The sequence below is a fragment of the Papaver somniferum genome, chromosome 5 (assembly GCF_003573695.1).
Source record: "Papaver somniferum cultivar HN1 chromosome 5, ASM357369v1, whole genome shotgun sequence".
In the NCBI taxonomy this organism is placed as follows: domain Eukaryota; kingdom Viridiplantae; phylum Streptophyta; class Magnoliopsida; order Ranunculales; family Papaveraceae; genus Papaver; species Papaver somniferum.
In genome coordinates, this window is record NC_039362.1 from 188567085 (window position 1) to 188575829 (window position 8745).

Consider the following 8745-nt stretch of genomic DNA (forward strand, 5'->3'; position numbering starts at 1 on the left):
TCTAGTGTTATTATAAAGAGCATTGGCCTGCTCTTCAATATTCTGGCCTTCCCAAAAAGGCTCCACTCTACCACTAGTCTGGCCCACTTCTAAGGCTTCTAACCTTTTTGCTATAGCAGCAATTTTGGCATCTGATTCATAGCCTCCTTCTACCCTATTAACGTTTCCTCTACTTAAAAGAATTGTTTTCTGGGGTGCCCTACTATTTTCCCATTGCTGGGTTTTTTGGCGATTTCATTAAAAAATTCCATCGCCGCATCAACAGTTTGGTTTTCAAATCCACCAGTGCATAGAGACTCAACCATGGTCGTTGTGGAATAATCTAAACCCTCATAAAGGATCTGAACTAGCCTAACCTTTTCTAAACCATGATGAGGACACTGGGATAATAAATCATTGAACCTTTCCAAATACATATATAAATATTCTCCCTCTTGTTGTGAAAATGTGCATATTTGCGTCCTAATAGACGATGTTTTGTGCCTAGGGAAAAACTTATTGAAAAAGGCAGATGTAAGTTGTTCATATGTCTCAATCGACTCGGAGTCCAAACTATACAGCCACGACTTGGCCTTATCTTTCAGGGAAAATGGGAATAACCTAAGTTTCAAAGCATCATCAGCTAAGCCTCTAATTATTAGGGTACTACAAATTTCCTCAAAATCCGTAACATGGTAATAAGGGTTTTCATTTTCTTTCCCTAAAAAGATTGGGAGCATCTGTAAGGTCCCAGGTTTCAGTTCAAAGGGTGCCTCCGTTTCAGCTAACTTAATACACGAAGGAAGGGTAGTCCTAGTTGGATTCAACAAAGCTTTCAAAGTTTCCATTTCTGGCGCTATCGGAGCAACAGGGATTCTCTCCTCAGTCAAAGAACGTTCAAAAACAGACTCTTCAAAAGCCGAACTTTCTATATTAAGTTAATCGAGACGCTTCAAACTACTAGGTTTCTCTTTAACAAATCTACCTAGTGCGTCTCTTTTACGTTCAGGCATACAATAGAATTTTCTAAATTGGAAGGGTAAGCAAACACAGATCAAGGCCGACTCAACCAAATCAAACCTATTGATTTCTAGCAAACAAAAAGCATGATGGCTCCACTTAGATTGTTTCTAGACCAGCTACTGATCCTTCGAACGGGAATTCGTTACAATTTAAGCAAACCCCTCTGGAATCAGTCCGAGTTAACGTAAGTTGAATAAAGGCGAGGGAAGCTCGGTGGAGCTTTGATACCCAAGGCCTCACCGGTATTACAAGGCGGCGCAGTCACGCATTTAACTTACAGAAACCGTCACGAACTTCGAAGTATGCTTAAAAGAGTAACTAATATTTTTCGAATGACTTTCATGTTAAGCTCGTTACCCTATCGGTCTCATTCTAGTCAAACTTTAGGCTTAGGTTCGCATAGGTTACGTGTTCCTAAAGCGGGCAAGAAGAGAACGGTGATGAAATCCGAACCCTTATCTTGTATGGCCGGGCCTTGCCCTTTACTAGAAAAATAAATGTCCATATTCAGTCCTCAACATATATGCATACGAAGGAGTCCAGTAACTCGCTGTCAGGGGATTCGCGAGTGTTTAGAATCTTACCTCATGTTCCAGACGGGGGATGAATCGGTTGTAGTCGACTCGGGCCACTGACCCCGATGTCTAGTATATGAACCCAAGGTGCGGAGACAATATCGTAATTGTCCTCCTTCTCTGCAAACAGTTTATATTTAAAGTACCTTCCGTAGGGTAATAAAAAATAATAATGTCCCAAAGTCCAAAAGTCCAAAAAAAAAAATTACAAAAATAATAAACACTAATACATTTTTTTTTTAAATAAAATAAACAAACCGTAAACTAAAATTGTCTAAAAAAAATGTCGTCTTTTCTGTTCTTTTTGCTTTAATCTTTAGCTCCAAGTCTTTATGAAATCACCAAACTCCTTGGCTCAATTTTCTTTATGATCCAGAACCTGTAGACACAAGATAAATACCCAAAAACATAAAAAAAGACAAAAATAATAAAAAATAAATAAATCTAAAACCCTAAAAACAATTCCGCGTCGGTGGCGCCAAAAATTGATGTGATTTGTAGATAGTGGTAAAAGTGGTTCGATTCTCAGACTTGTGAAGGATATTAATTAGACTTAAATCCTAATATTAAAATAGAAAACTCACTAGAAATTATAGCAAACTCAATCAAAGATGATATCAATACTAAAAGAAACAATGAGGCTAAGATTCCACTATTTTCCAAGTTCAAAGTGATTAAACCAATACTTATATTTATGCAATTTTCTTGTTTAATTTGATTCTAAAATATTGCAACAAGTAGATTTTCAAAAGTAATAATTGTAAATACCAAGTATGAAGCATCAAAAGTCTTAAAACTGAGCATACTCCATCAAAATAGATCACAATCACTCAAATAAAAATCATATTCAATAATATTTCAAGGCAAATAATCATATAATTATTGCAAATAAAAATATAAAATAGAATATACCACTTTTTGTTGGAAAAATAGCTTCCTCTATCGCCTCAGCAATGGGGTTTAGCTCCTCATATTAATCATGATCTCAAAATATGTGTTTGTTGCTCAAAAGATGATTAAAAGAGTAAAAAGTAATAACACAGACTGTTTGCAACAGTGTATTGGTGTTGCAAAACAGCTGTTACAATGGAACTGTTACAGAAAAATTATTGCTTTGTCGCTGATTTAAGACTGCCCTGAAATAAGACTGCCCTGAACAGCTTAATGTCTTCAGCTGTTAAACAACGACACTTTTCTGCGACTGTCTACCGAGGGTCAATGTTCTTCAGCTGTTCTTCTTCTTCAACAGCAGCAGCAGCAGAAACAGAGTTTGGTAAAGCTCTGATTTCTTCTTCTCTGGCTCTCCTTAGGTTCCCAAACTCTCGAAACCCCTTCTATATGACCCAAGACATCTATTTATATCAAAAATACCGATTAAGTCTCTCCCAAATCTTCCAAAATCTCTTTCCTTCTCTTCACGGCCAAGTTGCGACAATTTCTTGTTTTGGGATTTCTACGCTTTCCTTTTTATTCTAAACTCTTCCTTAGGTAGATACAAATCTTTGGGAAGGTTTACAGCATTTTAATCACTCTAAAATTCCCTAAAACAGGTCACACACGTGACTTTCCATATTTTCTTGTTGTGAGAAAAATCCGTCGTTTGAGCCCATTCTAATCGATATAAACACCTATATCAGATTCCCAGACCCATAAGGAGTCTATCCTATGAAAATCAGAGGTTTAATCGACCTCAAACTCCTCCAAATCACGATCACCAAAACTATTCTTTAATTGCACTATTTTCCCGCCAATTTTCTGGTTTTTGAATGTTGAAGATGGTTGCCCCTTATCCAGAGTAGGGGTGCGATTAGAAGAAGCCTGGAAATGGGATGCCCCTTAGTAATTAGGTTACCCCTTATCCAAATTGAGAGTCCGAATAGCAAATGTCCTCCGGGTGCTTTCCGACAACTTTTCGAGCCAATTTTTTCCAAAAATGTTTATTAGCCAAAAATACCTACAAATAAATAAAACACCATAATAAGTACAAAAATGAACCCTAACAATATATAGAATCGAGACAAATCGGACACAAAAATGTGTTTATCAGTCTCAACACTCTCTTTGCTTCTCTCCCCAAAACCAACCCTTCTCCTCCACTTTGTGACCGAAGCAAGTCTGGAATGGCCATTTCTTGGTTTAGGCCGGACTCGTACAGATTGATCTCTCTAATCTAAAGTATTCCCTTGCAGTATATTGTTTAGGGTTTAGATTTGTTTCTCACCCACATCACATGAAATTACCAAAACCATCAGAAACTGTTTTCACCCTCAAACAACTGGTTCAAGAAACTACTCAACAGCGTGAAAAGATTAGTATGCTTGAAAATATTGTTAAAGAAGACTCAGCTAGAGAAGAACGTTTAGTTAAGACTCATTCATCAGAAATTAACATTTTCCATGTTGAAAAAGAGAAACTTGTTGCATCTCTTCAATATGCCCGAGAACAGTGTAACACCTTAAAAAAGGAAAACTCTGTTTTGATGAATAAGTCATCTCTTGCACCCTCTTATATCTCTCACAAGGCTTTACCCAGTGTGAAGAATAGTTCTTCTAAAGAAGTTATGGATCAAGGAAAGCATATCTCTAATCCACAATGTTGTTCCTTCTATGGGAAAAAGAATCTCTATGCTCTTCATTGCTTTGCTAGAAAGAAACAAATCTCACATCTTCGTAAGTTGCTTCTCTCTACTGTCGACGGAGTAAGACATCGGACATTCTCGTCAGTGAAATTATTTCCTACAGAAAACCAGAATTATTATAAGGATGATCGCTCTTCTAGAAATCATCACAAGATGCATGTTTCTCTGTTTGGTATAAACTCTTGTTCCATTAATGAACATAGTTCTTTCACTTATAAGAATGTGTCTGGTAAGTCTAAGTCTAGGAGACGAAAACCTTTCCTCTCTTCTCCTTTGGAACCTGTTTCTAGAAGGCTTAGACTTAGCCATCAGAGAAATCCTTCTGATGGATATCTAAAAAGGTTTATAACAAATTCATCCGGAATAAGTTATAATCGATGGAAAGAGGCGAATACACATTTTAAACGCTCTAAAGACTTGTACAACTCTTTTCCCATAATTCATAGTGAGATTACGTCTCACTCTCTTACATAATTCTAGGTGACCTCATCCTTGAATCTATCTTGAGAGATGAAAGGATGATGATTGTAGGAGTCTCAAGAATTAATTGTATGTTCTTTATGTGTTTTCATTAATTTTTTATTTTTCTATCGATCTCAGGCCCTAATTTGAATTTTTTTTCTTTAAATTATTTGATCCATCCTTGTGTTTTCCTCTTATTGGATTTCCCTTAATCCATCTTGCAACCGGTCCACGAACGTCTGTGTCCCTCCATATGTTTCATGAGTTCATAGGGTTTCCTTTTGAGAAGTCTCTTCTTGTCTACATGTATATGTTCATATATATTGTATTGATCCATCCCTTCAAAAATTATATGGAGAACTCAACAAAATCTCAAGAGATTGTGTGTATTGACATGGAGGAGGACACTCAAGGACGTGATTCTGCTCAAGACCTGGTTCTTGAAAAGACGAGGGTACCCAAATATACCTCAATCTAAAACTTTTCCACCTATAAGTCCTTTCTCCGAAAGTGATTGTCTATGGACTGAGTCGAGATAATACAACTAATCGGTTCACACTTCGTGTGATCGTCTATGGATACGAGATCGAGACAATACAACAACGAAGTATGTTTAATTGATAAAGGGTTCGGACTTAACCAAACACAATAGGATTATTATCAAGTAAATAGGAATTAATGTCTGTGTATTTTACTTCTAATTATAATAAAACAATTATAATTGCGGAAATAGAAAAGTAAAAGACACAGCAAGATTTTGTTAACAAGGAAATCACAAATGCAGAAAAATCCCGGGACCTTGTCCAGAATTGAATACTCCCAGGATTAATCCACTATACAAATTCAAACCAACTTCGTATAATTGATACCAATTAACTAAACCTATAGTTCACCTAGTTCCGTCTGTATTCCCACGCCTCCAACTTATGAATAAGTCACGTACTTGGAACAATTCCTTTGGTTCGTATTCCAAACAGTAAAGGAACAGCAAATATGTTTGGTATCAACTCTTTTCAACCAAATGATGTGAGTTCGACAAAAGGCTCTTCGGTTTATCTCAATAAACTCCTTTATCAGGTCCTTAGATCTATCCACAAACGACTACCAAAGTAATCGCTTAGATTTTGTAATCAATACCTTGAATCACAAAGAATCGTATTGATGTCGATCTACTCAACTAATCAATCCAATCTACCACAAGGATAATCCGATTATAGTTGGATCCTCTTTAACCGAAACAAGTATTGTGCACACCAAAGATTATGAACCCAAATCAGAAATTTTCAAAGACCTCTTTGTCTTCAAATCTTCTTAGATCTTCAATAAACACCTGCATAAAATCAACTTGAATCTCTTGTGATAAATCACACACAGAACGGAGTCTGTTAACAACGGATTATCAGAAGACATCTTTAGATCTACAAACAATCTAAAGATCCCCGTCTAAACTTCGATCTAGTTTGAGTGAATCTTATATCAGAAGAGAAGATTCTCAAGCATAAACAAACTAGGTGAAATCAAAGTTCAACAACCGTTAGTCAATCAAATCAATCGAAAACTAATAATAAACCGCAGTTATCTAGTTTCCCACCAACGGTACTAATAGAGCTTCTCAATCCCAAAGAAGTCTTTAAACTGAACGGCCGTAAGAGATTTCACCTAATTAGGTTACTTTCCTCTCCGAATAGGAGGTTCCATCAGTAACAACACAACTAGGTAGTTTTGCTGGCTCTGAGGATTAGTTTGCTAGAAATGAAAACTTTGGTATTTATAGACCAAGGAAGTTTGGACACCAAGGAATTTCCAAAACCGAAAATATTTTCAAGATATGCAGTATATTCCAGATTAGGTTTCCATAATTCCTAGAAATGCTTTGTCCAAACATTGACCGAAAATCTTTTAGAAAATCTCCAATTAGTAAATGCACATTACCAATTTTCATTTTTCTAAAAATAAAATTAATGACCTTAATCAAAAGATTTTTAACTTATATTTCGATCCGGTATTTTCCTTTAGCTATTAAGGAATATCTTTGAACAATAAAAGATAAGCGTTACTGCACATGTTCAAAGAATGTCGACATCTTTACTTTGTAAGACCTCTTTCATACTTACAATCTTGAAATCGATTTGCCACACTTCCAAACAAGTTTAGAATTGGTTCATATGACTTTCAAGAACTATGTGATTGATTAAGAACACTCAAGCACAAATCATGGGTTTAACGGTTATACCAAAACAAGTTTTGATTTTACCTCCATGTGAGTACTATGCATAGTCACACTAGTTACCAACAATTCGGTTGACTAGGTACTAGGATCGGTTTCCCACATACTTATGGTAACTACTTGTATTTGCTTCACATGTTCATAGGATTGGTTCTCCCATCTTCTAAAAACGTGTTGCACCTCTTACAAGGATCGATTCCCCTTTGTAATCGGTTGCACCTCTTCATAGGATCGATTCCCCTTTGCCTAGAGTTGGTCATACCAATAACACTAAATCGATCATACCATCTCAGGTGATTACTTAAGATCGGTTTCACTAATAAAAGTCATACCAATACAAAAGTCAGGACTTGTGAATAGTTTAACCAAGAACATAAACAAGTCATGAGAGGTTATACTAATCACACATATTGGTAGTTCAAAAGATATGCAATGAATCACAATTCCAATAAGCCTAGTGATTTCCATTTCGTTCACAAAACGACTTCATGAATGTACTTCCTTTAAATGAATGTAAAACATTGTTTCCTAGTATGAAATCTTCACCTCATACCCATAAATAATCACAATAGCATTCAAACGATTATGTCGATGTCTTATATACAAAGTTTAACGGTTTATGCAGTAAACTTCGTATTATATTCTTTAATACTACGTCTAACTAGAGTATAATCATTCATGCTTCGCATATTTATTTTTTTATATGCACGAATTGAAAGATATGTTAGGGAATGAAACAATTCAAGTCAAAAATATCACTAACCTCAAGTGGAAGGACGATGTTGTCTTTGTAGCTCCTTGCTTCTTCACTTCTTCAAGTCTTCACAATACTTGTAATGTCTCATATTCTAATACTTTCAAGCTAGCCTATACGAAGTTGACTCTAGTACATAATCAAGCGACTCTTTAAATGAGTTTTGGTTCACTAAAATATGACAACCAACCTTGACATACCAACGCTTTCCTATATTGAGACATAAGTCGTGTTACGATATAGTTTTCTATTATACACATTTGAGATTTCGAGATGAGTTTATCCCGCTTATATATTTCTAGGAATATGTGTTGGCAAGATTTCGCTTCGGCCGAATTCATCTTACATTCGTGACGAAAGTCCGAATAAGATCATATGAAAATTGCCGAGTTACATCTTACATGGTTTATGTGATACAATCATTTGGTGTTTCCTTGGAATGTTTCATTATGATAATTTCAATAACTTGAAAATTTCTTAACGTCCTCTAAGAAAGTTTCAATGATTGAAATTAAGATTTGATTATGTATCCATCTTTGGATATAAGCATATATAGTATATTCACGCATTAGTATATAAATCCATAAACCGGGAGCCAAGTGTATGCATATGTGTGTATACGAAATTGGTGAAGGAGACGTGTTAAGTACGCGTACCCGTGCGCATACTGGCGGAAGGTTTCCAACCGAAAGTTTCTGCTGAGTTTGGTTTTGACAAACTCTTAACTAGTCACGTTAAGTATGCGTACCCGTACGTATACTGGCGGAAGTTTTCAAACTGAAAATTTCTGTTGAGTTTGGAAACTAAAACAAACTCAAATACGGTTGCTTAAGTACGCATACCCGTACGCATACTTAAGTTGGTTACTGTTAGAGCATTGCTCGGTCGAACTCGCATTCGTTTTTATCTCAAGCATGTTTTTCAATGTTAGTGATCAAAACTATAAGTCTTGAGTTCTAGTCTATTATAGCTAAGTCTCGGACTAGGATAAAAAGTGTAGTTGAGCTCAAGGACTTCATGGTGATTCATCATACAAGTAGAAGAACTACTCAAGGAACCGGTGGAACTTCTCGAAAAAAAGGTATGT

General features: G+C 36.0%; 1 pseudogene; it reads left to right on the forward strand.

Annotated features, from left to right (window-relative positions):
* Positions 1-363: 363 nt before the first annotated feature.
* On the forward strand, positions 364-463 carry LOC113284827 (annotated as a pseudogene).
* The last annotated feature ends 8282 nt before the right edge of the window (positions 464-8745 follow it).